General features: G+C 37.9%; 1 protein-coding gene across 3 annotated transcripts in view; it reads left to right on the forward strand.

Moving 5' to 3' along the window:
- fbxo8 (F-box protein 8) overlaps positions 1–1,900 on the forward strand; it is a 25,223-nt gene extending 23,323 nt beyond the window's left edge. For all 3 annotated transcript variants that reach the window (XM_040145622.1, XM_040145620.1, XM_040145621.1), the window contains one exon: positions 1–1,900. This exon is cut by the window's left edge and continues 2,044 nt beyond it. The gene's annotated coding sequence lies outside the window, so the exon portion shown is untranslated.
- The last annotated feature ends 10,167 nt before the right edge of the window (positions 1,901–12,067 follow it).

Here is a 12,067-nt window from a genome sequence, read left to right on the forward strand (position 1 = left end):
TAGTTGGGAAGTCAGGGTTTGGTGATAGACCTGACTCTAATCAGGTCCATCATAATCATGGAAATGGCTGAAGTCAAGTGTAGAGAATGATAATGTTAAGTGAAAAAAAATATGGATTTTCCTCAAGTCATTCTGTGATTTTGGTTCTTGAATTGTCACAGAGGGATGAAACTGGCTGAAGTCTGTGGATGACAGTGCAATATATGGGGTTAATGAAGTTACTGTGTTTAAAAATAATATAGCTATAATTTCATATGTTTACCAATGCACATGTGTTGTGCAAGAGTTACCCAAAGTTTTGCTCTTGAAGTTATAGGCTTCCACTGTTTTGAAAAATCCTTGAATAACAGCTTATAATATTATAGCTACTGCTGCCATGACATAATAGCCTAATCCATCAATTTAGGTTAGACTTACAGTTTTATAATGACTTCATAACACCACAACATCCTGTCATCCTGTCAAAGGTAGTGTCATTTATCCAGAAATGAATGAGAAGAGATTATTGTGCATTTCAAAATACAACACTCGCCCTCAAGTTTCATTTAGCTTTCCATTTATGCTAACTAACAGAGCAGAGTCATGGGAATAAGAAAAATAGTCTCATTTAACACCATAATTAGCAGTGTGGTAAAGTAATAGGTCAAATATGGGTGTAATTTAAAATGATTGATTACATTTGTCAGCACTGTGTCTGAGCTGATTTAGCCATAGCAACGGACATGATGGCAGTGATGCAGTTTTGTATTTCAACCTAACTGAGGCAGTTTCTATTATAACAGATTGCAGGTTGCAACTAACACATATTTATTTATTTTTCAATGTTGTTGTATTTCTGTTAAATTTCTGTTAAAAGCCTATTCATTAGATTTTAAACTTAACCATAGCTGAACTCAAAATATTCATTTTATTGACCATTCAGTATTGCTGATGATGCACACTGATCTAGAATTATAAATTCAATGTTCTCTTTAAATTAGGAAGGAAGTCCACATCCTCTTATTGACAAACTGTTCCAAATATTTGACTTACTAAATCTGGGCTTCACATTACAGACATGTTTCAAACATCATAGAGTCACTTCTTAGAAAGAAATATGGTCCTTCACTCCTGTTCCTGGTCATCCTGACTAGATAAAGGTGAATCAGAGATGTGTTTCTTGTCTCTGCAGCAATGACAGTAAGCCAATCTGTAGCTAATGGCTAATGCTAAAATGATATCATTTAATTGATAATTTTAATTAGTACACATATTATATTATTATATAAATATAATGAATATAATAATACATACAGCATTTGCATCTACATAATTACTTGTAATGAATCAGACATAAGATGGAAACTGAAAATTCAATCCGATCCGATTTTTAATAAAAGGACACTAACAGAACATGTCATTAAAAAGCAGAATTAATGACTTTGACAAGTCTTCCAACCTAATCGACCATATAGGTTGTTTTTTTTGTCCCCACCCTCTGATATGACCCACAGGAGCATTCCCTGGATTAGCACCCTTACTAGTGGTAGGAGATATCCCACAGATAAACTGTTAAACATCACTGTAGGAAAATTAATAACTAACCCTTTTATGTTGTAGCAATGCTTTGGTAAAGATTTGGTAAGCTATAGGGACAAAAGAAAACTGGGTTAGGTTTAGGGAAAGATCATGGGCTGCGATAAAATAAGTACTTTGTTAAGATTAGAGGACCTTCGTCATGGTTACGCTAATAAATACCGTCATAATAAGCACAGCCACTACAGGGCTTTGTCACTGAAAAATAAACATGTCATTTTGCCGAAACAACTGATGCTGTTGTACACAGCACCACTAGAGGTCCCTCATATTAACCTGTTACATTAACAATAAAATGTAACTATGGGCTGTAATAAATTGCTTGCACAAACAACCTGTGGGGTCGTTTTTTATGTTGAAACATTTTTCTGAAACAGAAACAGGCCACACTGCTTCTTGGAATTTGATTTCAGAATGTGTGTGTGTGTGAGAGGACAGAGAGTGTGCATGTTTGAGATCAAACAGGCGAAAGAGTAAATCCTCCTCAGACACAATATGACCTTTGACACTTGACCTGTGTGTGTGTGTGTGTTTGTGAATATGAGCTATCCCTAGGTAGTGTTTATGTACTGCAAATGAAAAAAGTGCAGAGGGTAGAAATACATGACCTATCCATTCACATGCACACACAAATGCACACCCACATTCTCCCACAAAGGTAAAAGTTCCACGAAGTAACACATGCATTTTAATCCAATGTATATTTTGAAAATATATCTGCAATAAAAACTACTGACTTGCTGAAAGAATGAACAGATTAGTGTCTTTAGTAGCAGCAGCAGTTTTAGTATCAGTAGTGGTGCTGGTAGGAACTTACTTGAAGTAATTTGCATCTTTCTGTATCAGAAATAATACTGAAACCAGTCTCAAAAATATTTTAATGATTTTTTTATTTTGTTGCTTGTGATTTTGGGCAACTTTTGCATCCTGACTTTTTAGTTTTCTGCCCCTTGGAACTTGAGAGGCAGTGCTGCAGCTAGTGTGGTTGTTTTCATTTTCATGTAATAATTTTCTACGATTATTCAGATAAGCTGTAAGTGTCCAAAACCAATGTCTTTTGTCCAGCAGTCAAAAAAATCCAAAAGTATTTAGACTTACATGAAATGAAAAAGTCCCACAATGTAAATACTTGATAAATCACTTATGTAATGAAGCAATTTTCAAAAATGATTTTCTGTCAGATGATAAGTTTAGCACCACTAAAAAAAGTAAGTCAACTCACTGCTTACTGAAAAAGATGAAACAATACTGTGCATACACTGGGAATATACTACTTGATTACTTGACTGTGTTAAGAAAAAACGGACTACAAACTGTGCAGCTTCTCTGTGCCAGCAATTAATTAATTAAGAACAGATGTTTAAAAAAAAGTTTTAAATGTCATCAAAGTTATGAGAGCTATCTTTTCAGTCATTAGACCTGAAGTGACTTATTAAAGCTCATTTGTGATAGAAAAGGTGTTGAATAAATATTTCAAAACCATATCAGATGATATCAGAGTACTAATGTACCCAGACCAGACATAAGAGTATTAATCATGTGACATGCATTCGATCAGAGCGTATCAGTTATAACATGAATCTACTGGACCCCAAACAGAATGCATGGCTACATTGGTAGATGTTGATGATATGAACAGGTTTGAATATGGCACGTGATTGAGTAAGGTTTTTTAAAACTGGAATTTTTTGCTTTTTGTAATAAATTAGGCATTTAAGGGGCCTGTAGTAGATAATGCAACTGTTGTATGTTCGCATGGACATGATAAACTTTGCTGCCCATGCTGTGTTCCCAGGATTACTGGATTAGAAATACTGTAAAACAAGCTCATCATTTGAACAGTGGTCAGATCTTGGGATGTGGAACGGTGAATGTTTAATGTGCAAAAATGAATGTGTTAATATGCAATTTTTTGTTCTATTGAAAAAAGAAAGAAATAATGAATAACACCATTCAACACCATGAACCCCAGCAGCCCTCTCTCTCTGCTCCTGCTGCTGTTTGTGATAATGTTGATCCAAGCTGGGTCTCAGCAGCAGGAGGAGAGGCGGAGGATGATGAAGGGACTGGCATTTATTTAGTCCAGCTCAGACTGGTGGGCCCAGGTCGTCGTCTGGTGGTGTCCCAGTCCAGAGAGCCTCACTTAAGCCTGATAGAGATGATGGATGGCCTCCTGAGCCCCATAGCCTCTGCACTTCATCAGCATGAGCAGCCACTGCTGCTGACACTGCAACATACATGCATACACAGACACGCACGTTTCAGGCTGGTTCACACAGCGCTCCTGCTAAAAATCTCCACTGACACTAAAGTTACTGCTACTATTGTTACTATGGTTACTACCAACACTAATCCATTACATATTATTACTGCTACTCCTACTAATAATAACACATATATACACATATCTTTATTATTATGACACATTACATGATTATTGCTTTTATACAAAAACTTTGTTAAAGATTGATAAAAAAGAGCTTTAGCTAATAAAATATTTTTTGACTCTATTTTAACAGTTATGTAAATTTACATTTCACTGAAAATTACATTAAACAATTTTACAAAATAAATAAAAATGATTGAAATAAGAAAAGGGAGAATTAATTAGATAAATAATAGATATGAATTTCATAGTCCAAATGCATCTTCGTGCCAAGATTAATTTTATTACAATGATTTCAGTTTACACAGCACTTTGAGCCCATTCTGTTACACGGTCCTTCAGTCATTACAATCTCATGCAGTGCAGCCAAAGTTTCCAAAAATACCAAATATGTCAGGCTGAATTTTTGGGATTTCCGTATTGCATTGCATTTTATTGTATTGTATTGTATTGTATTGTATTGTATTGTATTGTATTGTATTGTATTGTATTGTATTGTATTGTATTATATTATATTATATTATATTATATTATATTATATTATATTATATTATATTATATTATATTATATTATATTATATTATATTATATTGCCTGACAGAAAGCCAATTCGGGCTTGAAACTTTTGAAACAATTATTTTCTAATGTAATAAAATCTCATTTTTAAAGGGAGTATTCCAGTGTTAGGACTCCTTGAGAAGCAGAACACAGAACTACAGTTTTGGACACAGCAGCTAGACGTGCATAAATTCAAGACAGCATGTGTGCATTTGATTGAATGGTGCAACCATAAAAATCTTGGGCTTAAATATTTCACTTCAATAAGTAGCTGGAACAAACTTAATAAAAGACAAAATGGATGTTAAAGTAATTTAAAAAAAAAACATCAATACATTGATTTTTTACGATAATTAAAACGTTTTTATCCAAAGTTTTACTAAATTATACTTTACAATGTCATTTGTAAAGTATAATTGAACTAAAGATGTATTGTATGACACACATGACATGGTGGAATTGTCCCTGGTGCTACATCAGATCTTGTGTATTGGCAAACGGATGTTTTGATGGGATATTTCCACAGGCCTGTTAGCATCCAGCGGCCACAGAAAGCGGTCCAGTAATATGCAGCTTTTAAATGAAAAGCACAGCCACATGAGGCAGAGATGGAGAATCAATAAAAGCTCAAATGAAAAACGCAGGATTAAGACAGAGAATAAAGGAGAGGATATTAACTCATACCCATAACCAGAGAGAGCAAAAGGGAAAGATACAGACTCACTTTAAGACACAAGAGAAAACAGGATTTACAGAGAGAAGGAAGGAAATGTGGGGGGAAAAAAGCAAAATCAACTGATGTCACATTGCTGCCTGCCGAGAGCCAGGACTGACTGGTAGTCACTTTATATGAATACAGCTCAGTGCATGTATCAACAGATGATCTGTGTGTGTATGTGTGTATGCGTGGGTGTAATAAAAGGCAGCATGGTGGATTTAAAAGTTCAGAGCTCAGCATCAACACATGATCACACCACATCACACAACTAATCTACAGCATGACAGTAAAGATATATTTTATTAAATGGGGAAAGAAACTGACATCTTTACCACACTGGAATATATAAGAAAAACTGTTTTACCTGATAATGAGTAAAAATACGTTCTCAGATATGGATGATGAGTACTCAGTAGTTATTACTACATCATTACATGAGTGCTCAGTACTCATGGGTTTGACCACACCCATCTCCGAAAATGGTGTTCATTCTGATCTCAACTACACATCTGTAAAGTTTTGTGACTGTATCTTTCACTGTTGTGACGCTATCGTGGTGACAAAATCTGTCCACAGACAAACAGACAGACAGACAGACAGACAGACACATAAACATCTGCCAAATGACTCAAAACTGCCTCTGTGGTAGATTTCACTACAGTTGGTGTCTCCAGGACCCCATTTTGACATGATCACAGACACACACACACACACACACACACACACACACACACACACACACACACACACACACACACACACAGACAGACTCACAAGGTGAAAACAATACCAGCCACGCTGTCACGGCTGGTAAACATGCAAGCAAGTACATTAGGACAGAATGGTGATGACAGGATAGCATAATGACAGCAAGGCAAGTTCACAGCACAGGCATCAAAATAAGGCAAAGGCAAGGGCTTAATGAAGCTAAAACATAAAATGAGGTAAATATGAAAAGATCTGTTAGCATGAGCAGAAAATTTACTACGAAATACCACTTAATCCCATTTGGTAATGGGAACACATGATGATAATAGCAAGCTAAAAGAGTTACAAGAACTACTGAAAAATATGCACTCAATAAATATGTAGAAACAGCTTCCCGAGTTGAAAATCAATGGGAGTGAAAAAAGATTTTTTTTAAAATTACACAAATACCACAAGAATTCATTTATTTTATGTTTAATGTTTGAAAAATCCATAAATAACACTTTCTTCTTCTTAAAAATGAAGAGTTCAATTCATAAGCAACAAAATACACCCTTGCTTTATATAAAACAGCTTTATATATATATGGTTTTGCTGCTACAGCCATATTTGGTCTGGAATGACCAGCAGCTTACGGTGACTAATATTAGTTAATAGTAGCCAAAATCCGATAGATTGAGATGTATAATGAACTTGTTGACTGTCCTGTACTTGTGTTGATCTATGTTCGAACATTTACCCTGCTGTTCAGCAAAAGTCACATTATGTCATTTTAAAGGGGGATGGATTGAGAGCGACTGAAAGCATGGCTATGTGGATGAAGAAAAGAGCGCTACCTACAGAAACTCAAACTGTATCAACAAAATGTCTAAATAAAGATGTCATAGTATTTCTCATATAGGCTGACTGATAATGTTTTAGGAAAAGCAGTACAGATGCAGCAAACGGCTATTTGCCCTAGCTGAAACAAAAGATGTCACCGATGAGCGCTTTGTAATTGCAAAACTGACCTGTTGTGTATTTGTGTGTCAAACTGATAATATATTAATATTATATTAAACTCCAGGTTGGGTTATAAGGCATTTCTCACAGACTTTAAACACACCTTTGGCCTCTAACTTCTGTTTCTGTCAGAGTGAGCTAAGTCAAAGCTAGAGCCCCCAACACAGAGCTATCAAAACCACAGAAACCACCTCCTCCAAACACAGGAGGATTTACACCATTTCTGCTTTCTGTCTCTCTGCCTGCTGCTCTTGTGTCTGTCTAAGTCATTATACAACCCAGCTGTCAGCCTTCTGCATGGCAGAGCGTTTACTGCATATGCAGTCTGATAAATGTACTTTAATTACGAGATCATTTTAAGTTGTTAGTAAATATATTAAATTTGATTCTGACAACTGTATTTGTAGTTTAGGTAGGTAGTTTATGATTAAAAAAATCCTTAATACAAGCTAGATGAAACTGCCCAACAGCCTGTAAAGACCAATTTGATAAAGCAACATTATGCAACTATTTTACCTTAAAATCAGTTTCAAAATCATTTTGATAGTGCACTGACTTCTAATAGAGAGAATGGTGCCATTTCATTCCCGCTCCAGGGTACGATCTCTAGCTATAAGCCAGCTATAAGAAGACGCTAGCTCAGTATTCTCAGTACAGACTTCCTGGCAGAGGCAAAGAGACTGGCTCCTAGCATCTACATTTTAGCACACAACTACTGTGGGTTCAGATGCTTTCGGTCAGTCAGATGACCTAAATGCTGGCTTGACGTGAGTGGACAGCGTGATTGCTGGTTTGTACTGAGATGCTGGTAAGATCAAACCCAGGAGCACACTCAGGAGGGCCAACTCCTAGGTCAAGACTCAGCAGTTTACCAGCACCTGAAGGATAAGGGACACTCCTTCAAGGACAACAATGTACATACTGTATATTGAGCCGTTTTCACATATGAACTGCAGACAATGTCCGGAGTTGCCCTTTCGCACATGCAGCAAACAACTGGAGATTGTCCGTGTGAGATGACTTCACACCAACTGGAAATGCTCTGTTTGGTTTAGGCGAGGGGTGGCACCTGGGGTAGAGCGTGCAGGAGGCAGGATAGAAACGTCATCAACACGTTGATTCGCTCACCGTGAATTCTCCAAACAAAGACCTGCTCTATTCACACATGGGCTCAATTGGACATTACATGGAGTTTGTACTAGGGACCTGGCAGGATTCAGTCCATTTAATGTCCCGATCCTCTGATTCGGACATTTGCATTCACACATACAGCTCCTCCGGATAATGTCTAGATTATTTCAGGATTACAGTGCATATGTGTTAAAGCAGCTTCGGATAGGGAGGATAGGTGGTTTGAAAGAGGAGTGAAGGAGGCTACGTAAGAGACAAAACCTGTCCAGGCCCTTGGTATTTTTTCATGTTTTGTTTCAGACCCTTCTAAACAGCCATTCACCGCACTTTTGTCCAGGCTTTCTGCTCTTGGCTGAAGAATGCTGCCTGTGTCTCAAGCTCTTGTCAGATGATGTGCAACACTCAGGAGCAGCTTGCAGAGCATTGCAGCCCGAGAGAGACACTCTCAATGATGATTTATTAGTTCAGAAGAAACCCAAAGGCATGATCACTGTTAGATCATGTTTTCTCTCTGTCTGCCTGCGTCTGTCTGCTGGTAGATTTACTGCTGCTAGTGCAGCTCCAGGACAGCAGAGAACTGCTAGCTTATGTTTTCATTACAGACAGGAAGGAAGGAGGAAATTGAACGAGGTGAGCACTGAGCATTATGTGAATGAAAAAAAGTCTTTCTATCAGTGACGAGGCTGAGATGCAGAAACACACTAGAAGGAGGAGACAGCAGCAGATGCTGTCTGATGAAGGATTCTTTTCTACAAAAATATTTTCCCATCTTTACTCTGTAGATGTTTTTTTTTTTTTTGGAAAAACTGCACAAACCCATATACAATCCAAATTCAAATTTCAAAATCAAATACATACTTCAAAAGAAGAACCCCACTGCAGGATGGCAGAGTGGGAACATTAACAGAAATGTGCAGCAAATTCAGAAAGGATCCAAAGTCAGAAATAAACACTAAAAGCAACACAGCAAAAACTAAAGTAATTGCAGCAAAAAAAAGCACTGCACTTTGAGCTAATGCAACACAAAGGCTCCAGGCCAGACAGAGTGCTAAATGGGATAAGCTCCGAGTTTCCACTTGGGAGAAGCTGTTCTGGCAGATCATCTTCACATTGTTCTCTTCCATCACAAAAACCGTGAATTTTGGCATCAGTGCACTTAAAGAACTGATGTGATTGCTCAAGACTGAAGCCAACCAAAATACAGTAATCCATCCATTACCGCTTATCCTTGAGGGTTGCAGGGGGGCTTGGGCCAATCCCAGCTGACATTGGATGAGATGCAAGATACACCCCAGACAGATCGCCAGTCTATCACACGCCTGACATATAGAGACAAAGAAGCATTCATGGTCAAAGTCACACCTGTGGGAAAATAAGAGTCACCAATTAACCTCACCTGCATGTCTTTGGACTGTGGGAGGAAACCAAAGTACCTGGAGGAAACCCAAGCAGGCAGGGAACCCAGAACCTTCTTGCTGTGAAGCAACAGTGCCAACCACTGCACGACCATGCTGCCACCAAAATACAATATTCCTCCCAATCCAGCACTGCTTCCAACTATGCTTCACCTGCATTTGTTGCCCTGAAATCCCTGAATGAAAAACTTTTGTGCACTTATCTGTGCCTTGTAATGCATTTTGCGTTGTAATATAGAACCACACCAAAAGAAATAAAGATTGAAGGCTGCAATATTCCTTACACCTCACAATACAAAATACTGATAATTTTTTATATTTTAAGTCTTATCAGTAAAGGTAAAAATGTAAAGTTTGTCCTTAATAAAGGGACTTTCACCTATATGCAAACCTTAGCATGCTAACATGCTCACAATGGCAATGGTTGTATGCTGATGCTAAGCAGGTATAATGTTTACATGTTCACCATCTCAGTTTAGCATATCAGCATGCTAACATTTTCTAAATAGCACCAAGTGCAACTGAGGCTGGTGGGAATGTTGAAATGATTTTGGCAGGTTTTTGGTCATAAACCACAGTATTGGACAAATTTAAAATTTGACCTGATGATGGTGCAAAATTAAAAGTCCAAGGCTCATCAAAGTTATTATGCTGTGCACCATGTATATATGTACCAAATTTCATGTCAATCCATTGTCAACACATCTCAGAAAATGGTGTTGCAAGATGAAAAGTCAGGGGATCACCATAAGGAACCATGACATTGTCTATGCAAAAAGCCATGGCAATCCAACCAAAAATCGTTGCGATATTTCAGTCTAGACCAAAGTGGTTTTCCAAAAGACAGACCAACAATGCCATTCCAAGGATCAAGCCACTAGCACGCCTAAAAATGTAGGTACATTCATACGAGAGCCAATGTGATCATGACCCTAATTAAACTGAAATGTTAAAGACTGATGGGTTACAATTACAGCCTCATTCCCTTCACACAGAAGTGACTTACCTTGAAAAATTAAGGTTCATTCAGATAACAGTAGAACTGCTTAAAGCTCAGCTGTAAGGTGTCACGCAACTTTTAGTGATGAAGTGTATTGATCAAATAGCCTCTAAATTGGTGGTCAAAGTCACATTCAGCCACATCAACACCACCGTATTTAAAGTATTTCTTCACGTCCGCATTAACATACACTGGACATACAGTACAAAGCTTGTAGCTAATCGATGTTACACAGACATATTTCTAATCAAACAGTGTCTGATGTTATTGGTTTTCTTAGCTGTGCCCTGCTAGCTAGATATACAGTGTAGATGAGAAAATGTCATGCGAGTGTGTGTCAGCTTCAGCCATCTGTTAACCAGCTGTCGCTCTCTCTCTGACCCCTCCCCTTACAGAGGGAGAGGTGAGCTGAGCTAAGTGGTGCAGAGATGCTTTATGGGTAAAAAGAAAACTCTGTGGAGCTTAGCTCAATGACAGCTTCTTAAGCACTCTAGGGATAGACTGATACATTATACTCAGCAGCACTGTATTTGTAGTAGTATTTACTGCGTACATCTCCGAAGCCTCTAAGGTTGCTTGGCATAGTGGAGCTGCTACCACTGCACAGATTCATGCTAGGACTTTTGAAATTAGTTTGATCGGTTTGAAAGGGAAACAAAAAGAAAGTGAAAGTCCTGTTTTGTAGACCCATCCATCTACCCTGACCTTTTCCCAACATGGACTATGTCACTCTTACTTTGTCACCTGACTACCCTCTTTGCTCCTGTCACAATTACTAGCTAGCTACCGCTAGAAATTGCCTAACAAGAAAACGGAACTGTCGGTCGAATAAGCTGCTTGAACAGATGACCTACAGGGACATTTTTTGGGGGAGAACAGTCTCGGGAAGGCCAAATACAGAGAGGTCTTTGAAGAAAACCTGTTTTAGCTCCTGCTTTCAGCACAACAATGACCCGAAGTATACACCCAAGACAAACCTGGAGTGGCCTCTGACTCTCCTTGAGTGGCGCAGCCAAAGCCCAGCCTTAAACCCCATAGAGCATCTGTGGAGAGACCTGAAGATGGCAGTTTGCAGAGGCTTCCCATTTAATCCAACAGATCTTAAGAGGATCTGCCAGGAATAATGGATAAACTGCCCAAATCCAGGTGTGCACAGCTTGTATGTAATGACCCAAGAAGACTAGAAGCTGTAATTGCTCGTAAATACACCTCAACAAAGCACTGAATTAGGGTCTGAATACTTTTGTAAAAGAGATATTTCAATTTTTGATTATTAAAAAGTTTGCAAAATTTCAAAAGCGGGTTTTCTGTGTGTGTGTTTATATATATATATTTATACATATTTATATATATATATCCAGTTTTGTTTTTTTCTTTTATAACAAGTATTTAAAAGTGAGATTCCTATGCAGCTGTGTTTGTCCACAGGATCAAACAGGAAGAGAAAATACATGAAGACTTGGTCAATGTTAGCTTGCTTTATACTTTAGTCTAATTCCACTGTAGCTGCTGCTCAATGTTTTCACTACTGCTAATGCAAGGAAATAACACAGAAACAACCTGGGATGAGCACA

The sequence above is a fragment of the Xiphias gladius genome, chromosome 15, assembly GCF_016859285.1.
Source record: "Xiphias gladius isolate SHS-SW01 ecotype Sanya breed wild chromosome 15, ASM1685928v1, whole genome shotgun sequence".
Classification (NCBI taxonomy): Eukaryota; Metazoa; Chordata; class Actinopteri; order Istiophoriformes; family Xiphiidae; genus Xiphias; species Xiphias gladius.